The sequence below is a fragment of the Gordionus sp. m RMFG-2023 genome, chromosome 3 (assembly GCF_954871325.1).
Source record: "Gordionus sp. m RMFG-2023 chromosome 3, tfGorSpeb1-WG-v2, whole genome shotgun sequence".
Classification (NCBI taxonomy): domain Eukaryota; kingdom Metazoa; phylum Nematomorpha; class Gordioida; order Chordodea; family Parachordodidae; genus Gordionus; species Gordionus sp. m RMFG-2023.
Window position 1 is genome coordinate 961137 of NC_088777.1, and position 12803 is coordinate 973939.

Consider the following 12803-nt stretch of genomic DNA (forward strand, 5'->3'; position numbering starts at 1 on the left):
ATTTAACAACACATTAATATTTATGGCTAGTCTAAAAAATACATCAATTTTTTAAAAAATTGATTTATTAATTTGATATTATTATTTCGGTTACTTAAAATTTTTCCCCTAAATAAAAATTAGGTATTGACGTAAAGAGGAAATAATTTAATCTATTACAGACACATTTTTATAATCATTTTCTTAAATATTTTTAAAAATAAAACATTTTTTGATTGATTTAAAAAATGGGATTAAAATTGGGGTATAAGTGAAATAAATAATTATATTTGAGTAGACCAGCCACCCCCTACCTCCCTTTTTTCCTGTCTTTACTACACTTATCTTAAAAACATCAATCAATCAATATTCTTTTTTTTGAGAGTAAGTAGGGCAAAAGCTATTATGTTACTACAATTGTACTTTTTTAAAAGATAAATAATGAAAATTTGTAAATTATTTATATATATTCAAATATCACTCAATACATTATAAAAAACCAGATTTAATATGCTGAAAAATTATTTTATTATATTGATCTTGAGTGGAAACAGCTAATTATTTAAAGCTGTTAAGTGATCTATGGAATGGATCTATGTGTTATGTAAAAAAAAAATTCATTTCAATATTTAGCTCAGCATTCATTGATGAATGAATAATATCCATAACACTGTAAAAGTCCGAATTTATATATAATAAATATTAATTAAAATATTAAAATGGAAAAATTAATATTTACGTGCTTATGAAAAGTTTATCTTAACTATAAAAATAGAGGTTATTATTGGGATTATAAATTTAATCATGATATTGTTGTTTGTAATGTTACAGAGGTATCGAAACTTTATAAATTTAATCATGATATTGTTGTTTGTAATGTTACAGAGGTATCGAAACTTTATAAATTTCAGAATGATAAGTTTTAATGATTGCGATAGTTTGATTTCTATTCGAAATTATAAAAAACATATAAAATGCTCTACCACCGCGTACCATTATTCATTTTCTATTAATTTTCATAGTATATTTGATCTTACACCGCATTCATAGTCAGCGCAAATTTGTGGCTGAGTATACAAAGTATCATATGAATATAAATTCACAGTCATTTTTGTACTTACTACTACGCCAATTTGCCCTAACTCTGAATTCATGGTTAGGGGAACTTTTTAGATTTTGATATTTTTTTAAATTTGACAAAATTATTACTTTTTTTTTGTACAAAGTAACCCAATTTTGATTTTAAATCGTCAAAAAAATAAAAATAAAATTGCATTATAATATTTTTTTTAAACCTAACTGAAACTTATGTTAATAATATTTTTATACATTCATTCATTTATTATCACATGTGAATTAATGGCCCATTTTTCGAGTGCATACAAAATTAAATGCACTCTAAGAGTATTAAAATATTTGCGCGTTTGAATTCATATTTATAAAATTCAAGATAAAAAGTTTTCCTAAATGGCATCCTGACTTTTTTTGCGGATTGATATATCGCAAAAAGTAATTAATGGTATTTAAATAAATTTTATGTTTTATCTTTACTTTTCATCAAATATCTTAAAATTGTCAATTTTTTAATTAAAAAGACTGAAACAAATTGTATTAATTTTTTTTAAGGCATAGAAATAGAATAAAATAGATGTTGAGAAAATAAAGTTTCAAGAATTAATATATAAGAGAATGAATACTTTTCATAGTGTAAGATGATAAATCCATTGTACTTAGTTTAGTCAATATTGAATATTATTTCCAATAGTAAATATTTTATAATTACTTCTATTTTATTTATCAGAATATGTAATAAATATTGTTTGAATACTTTTATAACATTTAGTTATAAAATACTTATATAACATTTTAGTTATAAAATACTTATATAACATTTTAGTTATAAAATACTTTTATAACATTTAAGTTATAAAATACTTTTATAACACTTAAGTTATAAAATACTTTTATAACTTTTAAGTTAATAGTTATAGCAATTAATAAAATACTTTATAACATTTATAGTTATAACAATTACATAAATAACAATTTGATGAGCCTATTAAAAGGTAAATATCTAAAATAAGATATAATGTTCATTTGCTTTCTTATCCAGTAAATAACATAAAAAGATTTAATACTAGTATTGTATTTTATCTAATAAATAAATAATAATCCTATAAATAATAGATTTCAAATAAAAGAAATCTTTGTAAATGATAATATTATCTTATATAAAAGAGTAAGTTAGAATTGTCTATATAAATAAAGTTTCAATTCTGTTATTTTAATGTTTAAAAATGATATTGGATGAAATTTTCTTAGCAATTTTTCTCAGTTAAGTTTAAACCAATATTAAGTCATTTTATTCTAAGACTAATGAATTCGATTTAGGCTAAACTCATTGTTGATTTTAATTAGCATATATATGCTTCGATATAAATATATTTTAAATAATTTGGGCTGAATTTCCGGTTCGCATCTAATGTCAAATTTCAGAAGAGGGCTAAAATACTCGTACACTTCATTAAATTACCTTTTTTTTGATTGACATCTCCCATATTTTATGAATTTTATTAAATTCGGTTGGAGGAGATTAAAGGTGATGTCTGGAACTGGATTTCATTTTTTTAGAAGTTTGAGTTTAATGATGTGAAATAGCTCGAAGGTTAACAGCTGATCTCGCAAACGAATTTACGTCAATTACCTAATTTTGATTTTTAAATAAAGTAGAAATTAGCCCAAAGTCAAACTTATAATAGAAATTTTAACAAGCTTACTAATAATTGTGATCTATATTTCTTAATATTAGATGATCAAATTTAAATAACTTAAAAGGATAAGGTAATGTATTTAATGTTATATCTATTCATTCTTTATCAATAAAGAAAATACACAGATTCTAAAGCTTATGTGGAATATTATATATCAATATCTTAAAAGTTACATTATAATATATTACATAGTTGTTATCCATACACATATAGGGATACAGAATTGATTTACTGCATTCATAAGATGGTAAAAGTTTGAATATTTTGCAAAACCATTGACTACTTTAAAAAGTTATGTGGTTTTTTTTAATAGTCTGGGAAAATTTTTAAAAGTTTTGGGACCTAACTTAAAGGGCTTTATAGAATTTTTACAAATAATTTAGTTAAAACATTTACAATAAAAATCTTTAATCTATTCTTGTATAAAGAAATAAGCTTAGCAGATGTTCACAACAGTATGACAACAAATTTTATATCAATCTTTAAATAAGTGTTTAGACAATCATTATAATGTTTGAGCCTGGATTGTTAGATTTTTATAAAAAAAATTAGAGTATTTTCATCTGAACAAATGTTTTTTTATATATAAAAATTGTAATATTTTTTATGTAATTTTTAGAATGCAAAACAAAGAAACCATACATGATATATTGAACTACATATTGAAAACAGGAAACAAATCTACAGAGAATAATATGATATATCTAAACTCAAGAATTATAATTATTTTATTAAATAATATTTTTTATTGATAACATTATAATTAGACTATGTTATATAAAATTAATCATAATAATTAGAATATATAGTCCTATATATACATTATATAGTTGTATATGTACATGTTGCAATATATCACTCTTTATTGATTCATTTTGGGTATTTTCAATTATGTGACAAACATCGCATCATACAATTTGGAATTGCTAATGTTAAATCAATAGTTTCTGACATTTCTTTCTCTACAAGATACTCTCCCTCAGCTTCATTAAGTTGAGATAATACCTCTTGTTCTTGCAACAGATCAGCATGTTTTCTAATATTTCCACCCTAAGTATCAACAATATATGAATAATAAAACTTACTGTCTTAATAATTTCCTTATACCTCTGAATAATTCTTCTTCTATACCAAAACTGCCATTTTTTATATATCCTGTAATTTTCCTATTTTATTATGGACATCTGATTTCACCAAATTTGTTTTTGCCATCTCCCAAGGCAACAGAATCTGTTTTGGGCACATAAAATTTTATAACTAAATAAAGATCTTTCCTTACTTCTTCAAAAATAAAGTCAGTTATCAGATCAGAACTTAATTTAACCATGGAAATCATAAAATAATTACAAATCTTTTTATTTAATTAGTTATAAATTTAGGTTTGTTTAAATTTCCCACCAATAATTAATATTCCAATGAAAACTTCCACAAATAATTATCAACATTCTAATGATATCTTCCTCAAATAACAATTTGTTTAATTTTTTTTAATGACCACAAATGCTGGCTAATATATTAAATATTTTAAAATAAATATCAGGGACCTGCAGGCTCAACCCTAATATTGGCCGGATATATGGGTTGGTCAGTTTTTAATTTTTTTAGCCCATCAATGGTCAAATTCCAGCCAATAAATTTCTTGATCAAATTTTAGTCTAACTAAGAAATCATGAAAAAATTATCCTAAATAGGAATTCTAAACCATTGCAGTAACGTTGACTATTAGATAGGTGAATAAAAATTAGATTGAAATTATATTATTGCAAAATATCAAAATATGATAGATAATTTCATAATTTATCAATGTATTTTACATTTCTAAGAGTACAATTATGTAATTTTATATTATGATTTTTTAAACCATGTTACATATAATATATATATCTTAGTTATTTCCCGCGAAAATGTTAATAATTTTTTGTCATCAGGATTCACTCTATTCCATAACTTTCATGAGTTTACTACTGCTACGTCGATAAAATTTCTAGAATAGGTCACCGCAATATGTTTTACCTCGTATATTTACATTATGCTGACACTGGGTTATCGCACATATTATTTCAATTCAAAAAATTTAAATATTTATAATCAACAAATAACAACTGTTGCGGATATAGTATGTTGACTATTAATAGGTTAAATATACCCAGGCCAGGTCTAAAAATTATTTTTTAAAAATACTCTAGCCGGGCCGTAAAACATTATTTTAAATCGCCATTAATAGCAATAAAAAATTAAAAATAAATAGAATATATTTTTTTTTAAAAAAACCCCAGCTGGCCGCTAAAAAATTTTTGGCAAAAAAAATCCAGCCTGGGTGTGCCAAAAATTTAATAAAAGCAAATGGTACCTCTGCAGATATCTGACAAATATACAATATAAATAGATCTCAATAAATGTTAATAATTATCTTCCCGTTTCAATACAACATCCATAAATACTGAGTAATATACTAAAGGAGTTATCACCTTTGCAATAGATATTGTTAAAGCGATGGGTCAAAATAATTGTTATTTTATGGGGGATTTGGTTCCAATTTTTTATTTGTCATAAAAATAAGTTTACGTGATTTAAATGCGCAAAACGCATCTATCGTCGAGCGGAATCATCTAAACGTAAATGAATCTCAAACTGACTTACTTTATAGCCTACGACTGGTTAAAGCTATCGAAATTGGTTTGAATAAAAGATTTTTAATATTTTTTTAATTATGAATATAAGGACTTTTTATTAGTAGCTCTCATTCGAGATACGTATTTTTTTATATTAGATGAATTGATAACGAAGATAAAAAGAATATTTGAAATCAAATCTATTGCTAGATGAAACACATGCTATTATTAAGAACAAAGTAGCGTTTGACCATCCTATTAATTCATACTCTTTTTATTGATGATGCTGATAAAATTGAATTAGAAATATTAAATTATACGGAAAGATTTTTGCCTCGATACCAACAACTTACATAAATATTCATAATATCAAAGATATTTTTTTCTAAGGAAAAACACTATTTTTTCCCTCTTTAGGTCCAAGTTGATTGTCTAATTATATTTGCAAACCTTGTCAATCTAGACAAAATAGATAGTATCAGATATTAATAATAGTTTGTGTACCAGTTCCTTGACTTGTATCATTTTCCCCTCTCTCCTTTAGGTTCATTTCATCGTTATTGCTTACTGCGTCCACTTTGTTTACTATCTCTTCGGTACTTTCTTCTACCTCGTACTTTTCAGTTAATGAGTTTTTATAAGAATTTCTATTTAGTATATGTTTTTTTTTTATTTATGACATTTGTCCTGATAAATAACTTGTATAAGATAAACAAATTTTTTTACATGTAATTGTAAATATACAACATTATACACTATACGAAAATATAAAAGTGAAAAAATGAATGTAAATAAACTGTTTTGTTATGTCTTTTTTAAAAAAAATAAATGTCCAAAAATATATTATCTCAAATTATCTCAATTTTTTAAATTATCTTTTTGAAGTATCAGTATTTTAAAAAGGTTTTGCCGGACCGACCTGAGATTTTTTAAAAAAGTTTTGCCGGTTGGGCCCTTATCCGAAATTTTTTTTTAAAAGAAAAATTACCGGCCCGGCCCCAAATATTTTTATTTTTACACAAAAAATTCAACTTAAAATTGATAAATTTAAATACATTTCAAAAAATTTCTAAGGTCAAATCCGACCCAGCCCGAATTTTTTTAAAAAATAGGCCTGACCTGAAGCCCGTTTGGGCTTGAGCACTTATGCAGATCTCTAATCTAGATAACTTTTTCCATTTTTTTTATCAACATTCTATCCTGTACCTTAGTAGGTATAGATAGATGGTATCTTATATATCTTTTATTATTGAAATTTATGAAATCTACTTAGGACACACAATGTATAAATGCGAGAATCGTTTACATTTTTTTTTTTTGAAAATTTTTTTTTTGACTTGTAGATAAAAGTATTTGCAGTGTTATGTAACACGTGATAAAAACGTTGTTGCCCTCTGGTTATGGATAGGGCTACGCTGGGTTTTTCTCAAATCTATCAAATTGGATTAGGGTGAGATCACATGTTTGTGGGCAAGCGCAGGTACTTGCTCAATCCCCTAGGACTATTGCTTAAACGTCTGTGGGCAGAAAAATACAGCACACACCCATGAATTGCAATACATATGTATTTAATTACTTTGTAGACAAGGGAAGGACCGGTTTTAATTTTAAAGTAAATTGTATCTATGATTGATAGATTAATAAAAAATAATCGAAAAGTAAGTTTTAATGAAATATAAGTCAGTGAAGAAGATAAATAAATAAAACCTGTATCAAGAAAGAATTTAAGGGAGAGTTAGATAATTTGATTTGATTTTTAGTAGTTTCCTTTTAGACCCTTTGTTTTTATTTAATTTCAGGAACTGTTTCATATTTAGGTTTAAATATATTATATCTTTCAAAGTTCTGTAGAACCTTAATGTTTTATACTTGCGATATGATTTCCCATTAAAGTAATATAACCAACTAATGGTATGGATAACCAGACTATTGTTACTATAATTCCTCAAGATGTGGACAAAGAAGGTAAGGGGCTTTTTTTAAACATGTGATTTAGTGTTTATTCGAAAGAGTAGAAGATTGCCGTTTATTATTCTTAGACATTTACTTACGAACATTTGCAATTTTCTTCTCTTTCTCATGGTAATCTCCCATTTGTTTCCGCCATAGAGGAGAATTGGAATGATGGTTGAATTAAAAATTCCGAGTTTTGTAAACAGATATCTATCTAGCTTTCTACAGTTTGAAAAATTTATAAAAAGCTGCAGTGGCATTTGTATATGGATTTTAAGTTCCCCTTTGCAACTGCCTCTATTGCCAATGGTTACACCAAGATATTTAAAGGATTTCACTACCTTTACCATCTTGCCCCTTACTACAAGTTTTCTAGAGGATGTGCATGGGACGAGGGCATTATAACTGTTTTATCAAAATTTATATCCAGGCCAGCCTTAAGACTGAAGGTTTAGTATAAATATCAAATTTTGAGTTTCTTCCCAAACCTTTTGTAATCATAACTATGTCATCCGCGTAGAATATCACCCTATTCTCTAAGTAACACATAGACCTTAGTTCTAAAAGATTTAGCAGTTCTCAAACATATCTTTTATAATTTTGTTCATGAATTAAACAGCCACGAGGAAACAACACCCTTGTTTATCCCCTTTTTTTTTGCGAAGAATCTTTATTGTTAATTTTGAAAGTGGCGAAAAGATTCCAGTAGTGCGTCTTGATGATTTTTATGATGTTAGTATCAATGCCGCATTCTGCTAAGATATTCCACAGAGAATCATGACTAACGTTAACAAAAGCGCGTTTAAAATCAATAATAAAATAAAAAGTCAACTTATATTTGTCTCACATTTCTGCTTTATAATCTTCAAAGCTAAAATTTGTTCATTTATGTTACTTCTTAAACGGTAGGCGCAAATAAATTTGGATAAAAGGTTAGGTGTAGAAGAGAGTATGTGGTTTTTTTAAAAGGACCATAAAAACCTTTGATGCAATATACATAAGAGCAATGTCTTTTGTAATCCTTGAATTTGATTGGATTAGGAATTTTAGGGAAGTGTACATGATAGTCATATTCCAATTCACAGGCATCGTCCGTGGACCATTTCTTATTAAACAATCTTAGTAAGAACTGAGAAATCGCTAAAGGGGTGACTTTCAGATTTTCCCCAGTAATGTTATCAGTAACAGGAGATTTGTTATTCATGAGTTTTATTTATGGCGGCAGCTATTTTTGCCAATGAAATGTTTGCATCAGATTGTTCAAAGCTATGGCTCGTGGATGGTATCACGGTTGGCCTCCCAGATTATAAGATACCTATATAATGATCTAACCAGAACGTCATCTGTTCACCTGGATCAGTGATTAATTTGTTTATATCCTTATCGATGGAAGTATTTTGAAGACTTTAGCCTTACAGAAGTATTTGAGCCTAGTTTCCCTCATATCTCTATTTATCTCGAAAGCTTTTTTTGCAATATAAATCCTTCTATCTCTCTTAAGGAGTCTATGAATTGTAGTCCAAAGGTTTCATGTATTTATTTTCATATAAATTGAGTTCCTCTATCATACCATTCGTTTCTCGGAGAAGAGTTGTTAATATTAAGGAGATAATTGCAGGCTCCAAATAAATTGTTTTTGAAGGGCAACCAGAATTCCTCTACAAAACTAAACTCCGATGACGCTATGAATTTTACCGCTCTATCATTTAAACTTTGATCTAACTGCAGCTTTACTTCCGGTCGTTGTATGTAATTTGCGTTTCCAGGGGAGGTATCTGGGCTGTGGGGTAGAACGTTGGGAGTTTTCTTATATATTCCAATCAGTGAAATTTGCTGATTAATTTATGATCGGAAATATATATGTTCCATATTACTTTCACATTTTTAAACCAACCGTGAATGCTTGAGATAATAAATCAATTTGTGATTTTGTGTTATTCATTTTATAGGTTAGAGTATTATTTTATTTGTGACAGAAGAAGTTGTTCTCAATTTTAAGGTTTAAACTCCTGCACATTTCCAAGATCTTCCTATTCTCATCTCTGTTTGATTGAAAATGGCAGAATTTCCAATTAGGCTATCTCTTATAAAAGAGTCCTCCTTCCCAATCCACTATTTAAGTCTCCTAGAATTATCAAATTACGGCTACTGGGAAGTGGGTTGACGATTTTTTAAAGGTTATCTATAAAATGGAGCCTATCATTTCTGCTTGAAGAGGCATAGACATTTATTAGAATAATCTGTTTGAAATACGTATTCATGTGCAACAGACCACATCTTTCAGAAATGGGTACAAATTTATCTATATATTTATGTATTCTCACTAATTAGGAAGGCAACCACCAATTGTTTGAAGTGGTACCAGGACTATACATTATAAAGTTGTTAAAAGTAGGCATGCTATTATCTTTGGAGTGAGTTTCTTGTACCGCGATTACATCCATTTTTTCTTCAGTCATAAGTCTAAGTAAAATCGTTAACTTGCTCTTTAACCCATTAATGTTACGCTCAATTTCCATCACTAAAATTCGAGTTAGTTAAGTTAAAACAGAGATATAAATTTTAGACGTTATAATAGAAAAGAAATTAAAATAAATAGTATCATTTGCGGTATTTCTAACTTTGAATAACCGAAATAACTGATGATATTATAAAGCTTTAGTCAAAAATTGGACCTATACAAGAATTCAATTATTAAACCTTTATTATTTGAAATCAAAACTTATTATAATGTTACAAATACATTGCAATAAATAAATAACATGTAAAAAGGATTTAAAAAGTTAGATCAGGTCTTTGGGAAGGAGACTTCCAATCAAACGAATTTAATTTTATTTATATTGCTTTTATATATGTATTCTTTTTTTTTTAAAAATTGATATAATAAAAAAAAGAAGAAATAATATCTAGATTCGTTCGTGAAGAAACCATATGATTCGAAAATATTTTGAATCGAGTTAAAAAGAACCTAGGTATTATATAGAAGATGTAATTTGATTTTTGAATCAGAACTCCAAATCCATTTACGTTATAGTTTTTTTATTTCCTCTAGCTATTTCTGTTTAGTGGGCTGGTAAACTAACGATTATGCAAAAGAAAGGTATTGGGGAAATTCAAATAATTGAATTTTTGTTCCAGCTTCATCAAATTAGAAATCTTTTTCTTATTTTATCAATAATGCTTTTTTTTGTTTAAACTCTACTAAATAAGGGTGAGATCAAATATGGATACCCTAATGATTACATTAAGGTTAGCTAACATACTCTTAAGGCATTTATATTACAATTTTTATTTGCTAATAATACGGTTATGATTGACGAAACTGATTGAAGATGTAACATAAATTTTAGTGAAATTTTAACATTTAGAAAACTTATAGATATTTTCTGGTCTGACCTGATACCAATTTTGGCACTATTTTTGCTTATTTTACCCTACACTTTGGTTTGGTAGTTCCAGATTTAATGTTTTCAAAAACTTGGTTAGCCATTACGCCTATATCATCCATGACATCATATATGTCTGTTTATTTTCTGATATTTTTCAATAATGGTTATAAGAGACGGGAGCTAGTTTTAATATGAATGATAAATTTTAAGTTTAAAAAAAGAATTTTGAATTTAAAATTAGAATTATGTAAATACGCGAATTTCCGAGGGGGGGGGGGAATGATGGGTCTTCACTTTTCCAACTCCCCCTATGACTATACCTAGGATTATGAGTATAAATAACCAGAAGGCCCTAGAATAATCTGGTAAAAAAATTTTTTTTTTTTATAAATATTATATTCAACTTAAAGATATCAGTAGCGTCACTGGTGGGGAAGGAGTGCTCAACTCTTAAAAAAATTGAATAGCCTCTGAAATTTTTCAATTCTTATGGAAAATGCTTTATTTTTTTAAATTTTTACCTAAAAAGGTAATTTCTTAAAAATATAAATTTGTATTTTTTTATAGTTGAGACCCCTGATATGATAGGGATATGAGCGATAACGTTTGTTCGTTTCAGTTTTAGGTCCTAGAATTTTTAAAGTTCCATTCCCTAAAAGATAATAAAATCGGTTCGTTTTTTAAACGCGTTCGAATAACATATAATATTTTTAACGCATTGGAAAGTCTACAAATCGTTATTTAAGGATCTAGATATTGTTCATAGTAATTTTTTTTAATATATATATATTAAAAAAAGTAACTATCTTCTTTAATATAAAATTTTATAATATATTTTTTATTATAGATGCAATATTTAACAATGATATCGTATTGAAAATTATCGTAAGTCTAAGATGACAATATTGTATGGATGCTTTAAAATTTTAATTTTATGTCAAGATTTTAATAGATAATATTCCCAAGGTGCTTTCGTTGGATATTTAAATCATAAATCAATTTACTTTTCGACAGCGAGGCCAGCCTTGAAAGAAGAATAACTTAAATTAATTAAACTTTAAAATTTATCTAAAAATATTATTTCTATGGCCAAGCAATACATAATTTTTTGTAAATATTAATTATGTATATCTATTTTTTAGATTTAAAAAATAATATTTTAATTCTCTTTTTATTATAAAATTTAAAAAATATATTAATTTTTTTAAATTTTTTCCTAATTTCTTTAAAGATAAAACAGATATGAGAGTTAGTTATTTAATAATTTGGTTGTTAGTAGGTAAAATTTTATTTTATATCGTGTTTTGATTACGAATCTTTAAATTGATAAGGATTTAAGCCCAAAAGAATTTACAAACAATTATACTGATTTCAATAATTTATATTCGATTATCCAGAAACACTAATGGTGATGGGCGAATTACGGTATGCTCATTTTATACAACAACAACAAGAAGAGATTGATAGAATAGGTAAGACTAAATAAAAAAAAACTCTTATAGATTAATTTTTTTAAAAAAAATCAAACTATTTAATTTTTAGGAATTGTAAAATTTTGTCTCAACAACTGTACAAATTTAGAAAATGGATTGTGTTCTCAATGCTAAAATTTGAAAGACTTGCATGAATATTTTCTAATATTTTTTTTTGTTATTAAATTATATAACATTTATAGGGTTGTTTGTCATAAAAATTATTTATTTAAAGGGGGATGTTATGATTTTCATATTGATATTATTATTTATTATAATAGAATAAAAGGTAATATTACAATATGATCAATAAAAATTTGTAAAATGGAAGTTAACAGATTACTTATCTTTCTTTAGAAGAAAGAAAGAAAGAAAGAAAGAAAGAAAGAAAGAAAGAAAGAAAGAAAGAAAGAAAGAAGAGAAAGGGCCCATGATGTCGGCATGAACCAGCGCAGCAGGTTGTATCAAGTCGCCAAAATTTGTTTATTTTTTGTTAAATGTATGATAAAGTAATTAATTAGGAAGAAAAAATGGCGACAGAATTTAAAAAAGTTTTATAACGAATAAAAATTCGCCTTAGTTTATTTATATTATATTCCAAAATAGAAAATTTTATAACTTTAAGTG

At 26.4% G+C, this 12803-nt stretch overlaps 1 long non-coding RNA gene across 1 annotated transcript; it reads left to right on the forward strand.

Moving 5' to 3' along the window:
* Nucleotides 1-2211: 2211 nt before the first annotated feature.
* Nucleotides 2212-3509, forward strand: LOC135927123 (uncharacterized). The gene is made up of 4 exons (XR_010571950.1): nt 2212-2820; nt 2865-2918; nt 2964-2997; nt 3370-3509. It is a non-coding gene; the product is annotated as an uncharacterized LOC135927123 (long non-coding RNA).
* Nucleotides 3510-12803: the final 9294 nt, after the last annotated feature.